Source organism: Triturus cristatus, chromosome 12 (assembly GCF_964204655.1).
Source record: "Triturus cristatus chromosome 12, aTriCri1.1, whole genome shotgun sequence".
Taxonomy (NCBI): domain Eukaryota; kingdom Metazoa; phylum Chordata; class Amphibia; order Caudata; family Salamandridae; genus Triturus; species Triturus cristatus.
The window spans coordinates 750,180,438-750,191,731 of record NC_140595.1 but is presented as its reverse complement, the minus strand read 5'-3'; the positions used below and the strand labels follow the sequence as shown (position 1 = coordinate 750,191,731).

Here is an 11,294-nt window from a genome sequence, read left to right as displayed (position 1 = left end):
CATGGGCATTCCAGACCATGTTTCTCTTTGCACTAGATGCCTACTCCCCGCGACAACCGCGTTCCATCAGACCTAGCACAAATAATAAGGCCTTAATGAAAGGAGTTACCGATATGAGCAGAGATATCGACGCATACTCACCTATACCCAAGGATGAATTGAGAGCTTATGTAGGGAGGAACGCGACGGGGTATAGCATTAGTCTGGGTGAAAGGCAGCGAAAGATCTCATCCCCAATCTGGGTCGTACCCCACATAGGTCGGTTCTGTTTACAAGGTAATGGTCAGAATCCAAGAGCTCAACTGGGGAAAAGTGACTGTACTGAAACGTACACTTTCCCATCACAGTTTTCCCCTGCGTTTTTGGCTGCCAAGGGTACATATTTTGTCTGCAATGACCGAGCATGTACATGATTGCCCCCTGATTTCTCGGGCACATGTTATATTGCAAATTTGCTACCGCCGACATTTACTGCTGCCTCTGACTATCACAAGACCAGTGTTGTTAGAGGCGTGATTAGTAAGGAAGATACTGCCGGTCAGGAAGCGGGAGACTTCTTTTTGGGTTTCCTGCCATTTTGGGGACCTATGGTCAATAGTAGGAACCTGAGACAACTGACTTGTGTGGTTGAATCCACTGTTAATGTTACGGCTGGTGCCCTTGGTAATTTGACAGCTCAGCTCCAAGCGGATCGCCTCATGACTTTGCAGAACCACATGGTTCTAGACGTTATACTTGCAGACCGCGGTGGGGTATGTAAGGTTATCCAATCTAGTTGTTGCATTTTCATACCAGATAACGCTCCAACAGTTTATCAAGCCATCTCCAAACTGCATAAAATATCTGAATCCATACACGTGGATAAAGGAGATTGGTCACTGCTGGGGTGGTTCTGGGAACTGATATCTGCCTGGGGTTGGAAAATTCTGATGGTCATTGGAATGATTTTAGCCATCCTTTTCCTGTTCTGTCTGTGCATACAGTGTGCTACTGCGATATGTGGCCTCTGTGCTACATTATGTGTAAGGAAACCTGTATCGAGGGACGAGCTAAGTAATAGGATGATGCTACAGCAACATCTCCATGACTTCGTGAATATTGACCTAGACTCGGATTGATGTGAGTATAGTTATTGCCTATGTAAGGGCAAAAGGAGGGTCTGTGGTACTTTGAAATTTGGGACCGCGTAGGCGGCAGGGCCCTACCCCTGCCTATTCCGGTATTAGCGAACCGCGAATGGTCAATGCGGTATGTACAAGTGCTTTGTATAACGTTTTAGCTATAAATGCACAGTGTATTTGATATTATACACTGACTACGTGGGTTCCATCTTAGAGCGGTGGCCATCTTATGGTTGCCCTCACATAGGCTACACATTACGAACAAATACGGGCCTTTACATCACATGTGCTTTCTTTTTGACTTCTCTGTGACCTGTGCAGCTTGGCTCCGCTGCCCCAGGTCAGTCCGGTCTCACGAGCTCCCCGTCCTACGGCCACCTGTGATTAGCATCAGGGTTTGACACACCATAAAGCCTTTTCATCCTACACAAGCCTCCGGCTAATCTCTTTCACACCTGACTCTTCCTGCTTTATGGCTTGTTTTCCAAACAGGAGATGCCCGTGTTTATTGGGGCCTATTGATATCTGATGTGGGATCTGAGCCTCGCTGGGTAAATAATTGTGGGCTGGCTTAACTGGAATGTGGGATGGTCATCATGACTCTGCCTTTTCGTTTGTAATGTATACATGTGAATGACCATACCATAAAACAAGGAATGTGTGCCTGAAGCATGATATTTTGTATTTAAGGAGAAGCTCGTTTCTGTAACTTTAAGCAGTCTCCTGAGAACATACATTGTGGTGTACTTCTCGGACACCTGTAATTGGTCTGCAGCCAATAAATCGATCTTTGACTTCACCCAGAAGACTCTGTGTTTCTGTTGGTCTGAAACAGGAAGAACCCGAAGTCTTAGGGTGTGTTCCCCTGCACCGCTGGGCTTAAAATTCCCAGTACTTCAAAGGGAGGAGTAACTTGCTACAAAAACAGCACATGAGACGGTCCCGGATCATTCCGAGATGTGATACATGTTCCGTATGTGTAATCCTGGCTTGTCTTTGGATGGAAAAGAAAATAATTTAACCCATTTGCCATTTGATACTTTTGAAGAAGCGTGATGGCCTCTGGGTTCTGGCAATTGGTGCGTTTTGCGTTCCTGCTTTGCTGCTCGGTCAGGGCAGTAAGTTGGTTGCTGGTGTGGTCTGGAACGCACCTGTTATCCTGTTCCACCCACGTCCAGGTTATAGTCGTTTTTGTTAAGAAAAGATGGCATTTAACTACAGGCCTTATGTCAAAGGATTGCTATGAACATTCTGTGGTAGACATGGGCATTGGTACGCAGGTGCCTTTAGAAGATAGGGGCCCTGTCTTTAATTTGAGTATGCCTTAATGGAGGGTGTTGTTAACCAGCACCTCCACTGGAATCCAGCATAACAGGGGGCACGTAGCAGCAGTGAGTGCACAGCAGGGCTCAAATACTCAAACCATTGTGCTGCTGCATTGGGAGCCCAGCTTGGAGGTGTTCGCTCCATCTCCCCCGACAGACAACGGACAATGATAGAAATCTTATGAAATAAACTCTCCTCTTCTTAGAGCCAAGAGCCAGTTGGCCTTGCCAGAGGGGCACATCTATGGTAGGAAACAAACAAGCTGCTCACCATGGTGAGCCGTTTGTGAAAGATTAGTTGGAATCTTGGAATAGGGGAACCAAATTAGTTAAGATCTATATAGTGGATGATTAGGCAAAACGGACTAAGGCGTTCCGCAAGATGCTGCGCATCCGGACTCTCCATCGGGGGCATTGATTATTCACACTGGTATCACAGCCACTGTGGGTATAGTTAATTCTGGCCAAGCCAGTTAAGCATCGCTCAAGCGTCATGCTGACCTAGACCTAGCTAGCGTCCAGCCCCTGCTCCCTTCAGCCCCCATATCTAGTGCATATACATGGTATGCATTACAACGGTGAGGTGCCCTGCAGACCCCTGGGGCATTCTGCCATGTTTGTTTCCCAGAACTTGCGGTACAACATTTTCACCCATTTGTTAGGGGATTCATGTACTCGTGCATCATGATAAGGGTGAGTTTGTCCTCCAATATCCACTAACTTATCCAGAACAGCCAGCGCAGGAGGTGAGGGCACACAAGTAATGACTGCATTTGCTGGTGATGGGCCTTCACTGGTGTTGGTCACCCCAGACAAGGAGGCACAGAACTCTAGGGCCAGGGTCTCGCACCCCTTTTTTAGTATCAGAACCCAAATTGAGAGGGGACGCTGTCTGCTGATCTGTTTCCATGTTGGGCTGGTAGCCTGTTTTAGATGTAAATGGCATAGCTGGAAAGGTCATGGGTGTACACAAGCGTCCAAGATGGCAGTGGGATGAGTGGAGCGGCACACCCTTTAGAAGGAGAAACCGAGGTCATACTTTATTTGGGCCAGTGGTTACAGGGGGGGTCCACTAGCACTCCTTCGGGGGTCCAGCATATACTTTGCTAGGCAGCCTGCTGAATTGGGGTGATACTGGGTGCCAGGATTCTTGAATGTCTGTGCACTCAGGTGGTACCCTCTGGCCAGGGTGCTCCTCTTCCCACCCCTCCCACAGCGAGGCTGTGGCTGTAGCAATCGTCTTCAAAGATTCGGCCTGGTAAGGCCAAGACTAGAAGCTAGTCTGTGGAATGACAGTAAAGCATGGGAGGTGTCAGTTATTTTAACATGCATAGGTATCAAAAGTACATGGCTTGGAAGTGAGATAGCATTCCACGATAGAGTGGCCTACAATAACGGGGTAGGGAGTTAAGCCTCAATGGTCCATTACCAGGAGTCTCAGAAGTTGGCTGAGAAGTGGGTGGAAACCCTGGAGTAAGTGAGGGGTGCGTTGGGCCCTCACACAGCGTACACGCTGACCTGGCATAGACAAGGGCTGGTCTACAAGCATTAGGCATATCGACAACTGAGAATTGGTCTTCGAGGGGCGGCAGCGCAGAGTCCATGGATGTACGGACGGTGTGTTATGTGGCTTTTGGGAGGCACTGGTAAGGGGGCTGATTGGCTGCCATCAGCCGGTAAATAGCTGGTGGGGCACCTGGCTGGTGGGAGAGTGGGCTGACCTGCTGGTGGTCCCAGACTTTCCGGCCATACCTTAGAAGGGTGGATCTTTGGGGGTGGAATCCTTTTTTGGAGGTACTGGATTGGTAGTTCCCTCTGGGAGGGAGGATAATGGAAGTACAACTGGGCACTGGGTCTTGTCGGGCAGGTATGGATTCCTTGGGTGGAAAATGGAGATGGAGTGAATGGGGGCCTTCCCTACTCAATGGGCACTGAGATAGGCCTCGGAGCAAGGTGTTGCTACTGAGGTTTGTGACCAAGAATTATTTAGGATGGGGTACATCTGTCAGATAAAGGGCAGGAGCTCTTTATCCAGACTATACTGGGGGCTATTGTGGAGCACAGTAAGCGCCGGGGGGGGGGGGGGAGGGCGAGTGCGCCAGGTAGCTTCACACCCTGTGGCGGAGCGCTGACAGTTAACAACAAAGGGGGATGTGCAACAATGGAGGTTCAGCAACTGGATGGACCCCAGGAGGGGGTAGGATAGACGTGTGCAGAGGGTAGGTGGAAAGGGGGGACTGACCTGCTGGTGGTCCTAGACTCTACTGCCCTAACCCGCAACGTATGGACTATATAGAAACTTGGGGAGGCTGCCTGTGTGCAGGTACCCCGGTGGGACGGTGCGTTATGCGAGGTCCTGGATTGCAAGTTGTGCAACTGTTTACTCTAGCGCATTGGGGCCTGCTGGCACAATGCGCGCAGCAGAGTGGGGGCTTGCTGGTCCAAGACAGCCAAGTTCAAGTATACGGCCAAGCTCAATTTCGAATGTAATGTCGTGCCTAATTTCCTTACTGCCATTGGCATGTTGATGAGGCTAAAGCGTGATGCTGTGAGTAATTTTGTATATCCAAGTAGGATACTCTTACTCTCATATTGGTTTGTGGTGAATTACCTGGTTGATGTGAATATAAAGGCTACGCCTTGGACAACATGCTCTGATTCTGAGAGTTCTTGGGCACAGCGGAGAGGAAAGGTAACGGAAATTGGGGAGGAGGGAATGTCACGTTGTGCGCGTACTATAAATGAGCCTTAGCTCAATTTACCACCACTCTACCCTCTATATGCACTGCATATACACAGAGTCTACTGCTGGTATCATGCTGCCTGTTTGGAAGTAGATATGATGTAATCTAGCGCTTGTAGGCTACCTCCAGATGGACCACAAATTGGTCCCACCGTGGCCTATCCGAAGGCACCTTTGGACCATCCAGATGAAAATTCCTGGAGCCGGACCTGCATTGGATTCTCTCATTACCACAGGGCAAAAGTGCCTCTCATCTCTTCAATCATAAGTTATTGGTAAACACAGCGCCCCCTTGAGGTCAGGACCCCTCCACTGGTCTACGTCCGGTGAGGCTGCACCGGTGGTACTGCCCTAAATCCGGCCCTGACTGTGTTTTTGATTTGCCAATAATTGTTTTCAGCAGCCTTAGTCCAATCGGCTGACTTGAAAGAAGCAAGACTACATACCCCAGGTGCCACAGGTTGAAAATTCAAGGATCAGCGTGGGGAAATGGAGTCCCATTGACATGGAGTCTTCAGGTGGCGGTAATTATGGTTTGCTCTGACAGATCAGTGAAAAGTGTACTAAGATTTCTGCATAATTAGCCCAGGACAATTAATTTAAATGGTTAACTTTTTCACACTTAATCACAAGACGTAGCTGCTACCTCTTACCCTTCTCTCGAGAATTCAAACATATTTAAAAGCCTCGTTATGTTGTCCATTCACTTCTTCGCAGATGTGCTGCAGAGAGAAGTGTCGCCGGCGTGCACTCTGCAGGGGGCTGCCGGGAGCGCCACCCGCGTGCATTCTACAGGGGCAGCAGTAAGTGCCGCCCGCGTGCACTCTGCAGGGGCTGCCGGGAGCGCCACCCGCGTGCATTCTACAGGGGCAGCAGGAAGTGCCGCCCGCGTGCACTCTGCAGGGGCTGCCGGGAGCGCCGCCCGCGTGCACACTGCAAGGGCTGCCGGTGACTCAGCTGAAAAGACAAACATAGAGATCGTCGCCTTTTCTACTTCTCATCCAGAGGCAATTGCAATTGGACTGTCTGGTTAATACAGGAAACCTATGTTTAAGAGTCAAGGTGCGCTCCCGAGGACTCTTCAGGCCTGTTTGGAATTATTAAGGTGAATCTAAGTGGTTTTACATTTGAAGGTATTTTAAATTATTGCAGCAGCTTTACAGGCGACGTAAGAAGCTCTCAAGCTTTCCAGTCCCATGTATTTCCACGAGTATCTCACTTAGTCCAGGTATTTGCTTTGCATTTTAGGACTAATAGTCCTGATGTTAGAATGGGTCATACAGGACTACAAATCCCAGAATGTATCTGAAAATATATGAACTAGATGAGCCACGCATAGAACTGGGAAATGTGAGAGCTCTGCTTCCTATCGCATGAGTCGAGATAAATCATAGCGGCCCGGTTTTTCAAGTCCACGCGGTGTTATTTGTTTCCCTTAGGATTCCGGAGCTTGCAGTTTTATTTAAAACCCAGTAGAAAAATAGGGCTACTAGTCCCAGAAAATAAAACAAAGCACGGGAGTGCCCTTAGTCACCCATGGAAATGAAAAACTTGACTGCAACATTTGTTTTTGGTTTCAGTGCACATCGATTGTTTTTCTCCCAGAATTGTATCTCAGAATGTTTGCACCACCAGCGCGAAAACAAAAAGCGGTATTCTGTTTACACCATGTTTGCTGCTTGTCTAATGGGGCAAATGGAGTGTTTAACAGAAACCAAATCCTTGTGCCTTATTTTTTAACAAACGGTTATTCATAGATTATGATGCATTTTTTTAAATGTGCTTTTTTTATTTGCGATCGCTAACGTTAATACGTGTAACTCAGAAGTTCTCCAAATGAATGCATGAAAGACAGACAGCACAGCTCCGAAACAGTGAGGCAGGGGCTGCCTCTTCCTGTTGTGCTGCGTAAAGTCCATGCGTTATTTCCGAGACGTTCCGAGCTATAAGCATGAACTTTTAGACATCCGATACGCAAAAAACACACGGGTGCTATTCAGGCCCGGTTCTAGTGGGTGAGCCAGGTGGGCCAGGCCCACTCAAAGATGAGCCTGGCCCCCCCAAACATGAGCCTTGGCCCTCGCAGTGAATCAGCCACCGATGCGCAACAATAAAGAATGTTCAGATAATAGGTGATTTACGATCCTGCTGCAGAGCAACCATTTGTCTGTTGGTAGTTTTTAAATGCTGATAAACTGAATTTTATGGGAATAGCTCAGTGGGCTACTGGCTTTGTCACAGATATCCTTGTGTTACTTGCAGTTGAGAAGTTGCAATCCTAAAATAGGACAGTGACCTATGAGTTGCATACAAACTTCGCTTTTTTTGTGTTGTGATATAGTTAGAACTTCCCCATTCTTTTATTATTCTAACGCTACTAAAAAGAGTTTGTTTGGGCAGTTATACATTTTTATCAGTAAAGCCAACCCCCAACCACTGGAGTACTCTTTAAATATATTGCCCACCAGCATGGGTGACATGTGATTCCTACACCATGTAATTCTCATTGCCTTATGTGACATTCCCTGTAGACTGATTTATTATCTCTGTATAATGTGTGCGTGATCATGCGAAGTAGTTAGACCTCTTACACTGATATGAGTAGCGCTATACAACAAATTAAATGCATGAGAGAGGGTCAACGGAGAGATGAGGCGCACTGGTGGAGGGTGGTAGTGGGGGAATCCAAGGAGGAGGTCATGGGCTTGGTGGGGGGGAGCTATAGAGATATGAAGGGCACTAGTGGAGGGTGGCAGTGAGGGAATCCGAGGAGGAGATCACGGGGTGGGGGGGCTATGGAGAGATGAGGAGCACTAGTGGAAGGTGACAGTGAGGCAATCCGAGGAGAAGATCATGGGGTGGGGGGGCTATGGAGAGATGAGGGACACTGGTGGAGGGTGGTAGTGGGGGAGTCTGAGGAGGAGGAGGTCATGAGGGGGAGGGGCTACCGAGAGATAAAGGGCACTGTTGGAGGGTGGTTGTAAAGGTATCTACGGAGAAAGAGGTCATTGGTGGGGTGGCAAAAAAGACTTTCGCACCAGTGCTAAAGCCAGTCCTGTCATGGTCTTTCTGTTTTTGGTTGTTTAATTAATAGTTGGGTCATTAGGGCAACCTTGGAACATACTTTAAAGTACATGCTAATTACATTTGCTGCTATATTCAATGTTTCAAGTTTGAAGGTGATTTTACTGATGTTTTTTCCAGGAAGAATGAAAGTGGAACCGGATGGTGGCTGATATGGGGCTGGGGCCCAGGGTCAACTATGAGATAATGTGCACTGGAGAGGGGTGGTAGAAAAGTGGAAAATTAAGCCTGTAAGGGAGCGCTGCAGAGTCCGGGGTCAGGTGGAGGTAGTAATCAAGAGGAATTTTCCCTAAAGGCTCGCACAGAGGGAGCCCGAGTAGTGTCACTTGCCTGATACCCCCACCAGAAACCTCCTCTTCCCATCAAAGGGACATTACATGGAAAAAAATACTTTTTGAGAGTGATAACATTTAGAAAGCGATTTGGAAAAGAGTGCGTTTTACTGGGCCTGGTAAGATTAAGAAGAGATAAAGGAGGGCCCAGAAGCAGGCCTGGCTAGACATATAGGAGACAAATAGGGCCCACAGTGGCCCACCCTAATGCACCCTTGGCCCACCCAAATAAAAACTCCTGCAGCCGGCCTGGTGCTATTGTGTTACCTCTGAGCAGAGCGATCTACGCGACGCAGTCCCTGGGGCTCATGAAGGTGTGAATTCACGCAAGGCAGTGGTGACACTGCTTGCGTGTGATTGCACCTTTTTAGGTCTCGCCTGAGCCAGCGCCTTAGCGCTGCTCTCGCGAGAGCTTTTGTAAATGGGGGATCTGGTAGTGCAACGAGTGCTTTCAGGCCTCCAAATACAGTGCATGTGCGCCGGGCGCGCGCACCATTTGGCAGCCTGCACACCATTTGCTTTCACTTTCGTGGCCGCACGGCTGCTTTGATGTTTGATCGCGATCGCGATCACTTTCACTTTCGCGGCCGCACGGCCGCTTGTTCTAATGTAAACCCGTTTCGTTCTTTACGTACTTCTCGCTCCCCGTCTTTATTTTATTGAACAGTTCAACGGTCGATGTTACCATTGTGAAAGTGAAATTCGAGAAATGTTTGCCTCACCAATTGCATGTCGCAATCAGTACGCAGGAGACAACTCTCATAATAGCCATGAAGTCTCTTCATTGTGATTGTTGTACCTTACAGCGAACTCATTTCATTCGTGTTTTTTTGTCAAATACCTTTTCTGTTCAAAACAAATACTCATGAAAAGCATGTAAGGCACATTCCATGGATGCAGAACCACGCGGTGTGATGTGTTGTTTATGTCCATGGTTTAAGGAGATGCGTTCTGGGTTCTGATTTGAGCCACTTGAGGTTTCGCCTCTCTTGAGTCATGGCCCATCAAACCATGGCAAGAAATAGTATATTGCACCCTGCACATCATCTCAACATAGACACACAATAAAGGGACACACAATTTCGCAACACCATATTTAACACTGTAGTATGTGCCTTAACAAGCCATGCTCAAAGCATTGCAGAAGTACCTGGCACCGCTTGGTGCATCATCAAATAAGGATAAGAGAGCATCTTAAAGTCGATAACCATTAAACCGATGTTTTTTTCATCAGTGAGCATGCAAGCTTTCATGTCCTCTGTGATTGGCTAAGCTCCTCTTCTGTTGTATAGCTGGAGGAAGATTACTCTCAACGAAAAGACCCTATAAGCAATATTGCACTATTACCCGAGCACAAAAGCAGAGGCAATACTGATAGGGTCTTGTCCTTAAGGTCACAAGCTGCAGAGGGAGGCAGGTTAATGAAGAAAGGCTCTTACCCGGGACCAGGAAATGTAGTCCCTGCCAACAGGTATGACTTCACCAGGCTTCACACAAACTTGTATACAACAAATTATTTTGTATAATGTAAATTTTTCTTAGCAAGCATACAAGCGACATCAAACTGAGGTGGCCTTTTTTCCCCCATTTTAACTTTCATTTTACTAAACTATTTTAAAGTGTTAAGACCTAGCGGTTGATGGTCACATTTTAAATGAATAGATTTTTAAGCATTTCTCTTCTTAAAAGTCAGAAAAACACAACCACAACATATCGTAAGAACATTGGAAACAGTCAAATAGATGCACATTTCCCCAACACGGTAAATAATGCCGATTTGCTTTTAAACGTTATTACTAAAAATGAAAGCGTAATTTCGCAAATAAAACAGAGGCGTACGCTACACAGACCCCATGTTCATTGCGCCTACACAACTCAAGACTGAAAAATGCACTAACACGTTAGTGAAAAATACTTGAGCGCAGCTTACAACTCAGGGGCGCCATCCAGGAGTACCTCTTCAGCAATCCTGAGCACGGAGGGCGATACCGTGGGCACTGCCCTCTGCCCACTCCTATGGCTGAGCACTTCACGCTCCTTTCCCCTAGCCTTTCTAAAGGCATTACATGGAGGTGGACGGGAGACAATCCCCTAATCATGAATTCGTAGCTAATTTATGCATTCCACATTGATCTGGGCCTGCCATAAAGATTCCTGACGTTCCACAGGGCGGTGTGAGACAGGCCTGGCCTGCTTTGAAGTTGGATCACTAAACTAGGAGAAAAGCGCACCCAACCCCGGACACTAAAAATAACTGATAACAGGCAAAGGCCGCTTTAATTGTTTTTAAATGGCACAATAAACACAAGTATTTACATTGCAGTTCACTCCCACGCTTGACTTCCAACAGGGGCTGCTCCCTGGTAGCAGATTGGGCATGCGCTACTATTTATCGATTGTAACCTTTGCTTGGGTTTATGAAGAGTTAAACAGTCACCTTTCAACAAGGTGAAAAGCAAGGCCTCCACTTAGCTCCAGGAATTGTTTCATATCATGAGCAGTACCAAGAATGTTTCTATATAAAAAAACAACTTCGAAAACAAACATTTTCCAATTCTAATATCCAATTCCGATAAAACCATATATAAAAAATCCACATAAGACAAGCATTTGCAATGCAATAGGTCTCGCATTTACACGAGTTTAAGCAATTGGCAATGTAAATTACAATGCCTTTTATTTATGTTCA

General features: G+C 47.1%; 1 protein-coding gene across 1 annotated transcript in view; it reads left to right on the top strand.

The window, feature by feature from the left end:
* The first annotated feature begins 6,172 nt into the window (after positions 1-6,172).
* The window catches only part of LOC146782689 (extracellular calcium-sensing receptor-like), a 78,525-nt gene continuing 73,403 nt past the window's right edge, over positions 6,173-11,294 (top strand). The window contains exon 1 of the mRNA XM_085637183.1: positions 6,173-6,294. The gene's annotated coding sequence lies outside the window, so the exon portion shown is untranslated. The remainder of the gene's footprint in view (positions 6,295-11,294) is intronic.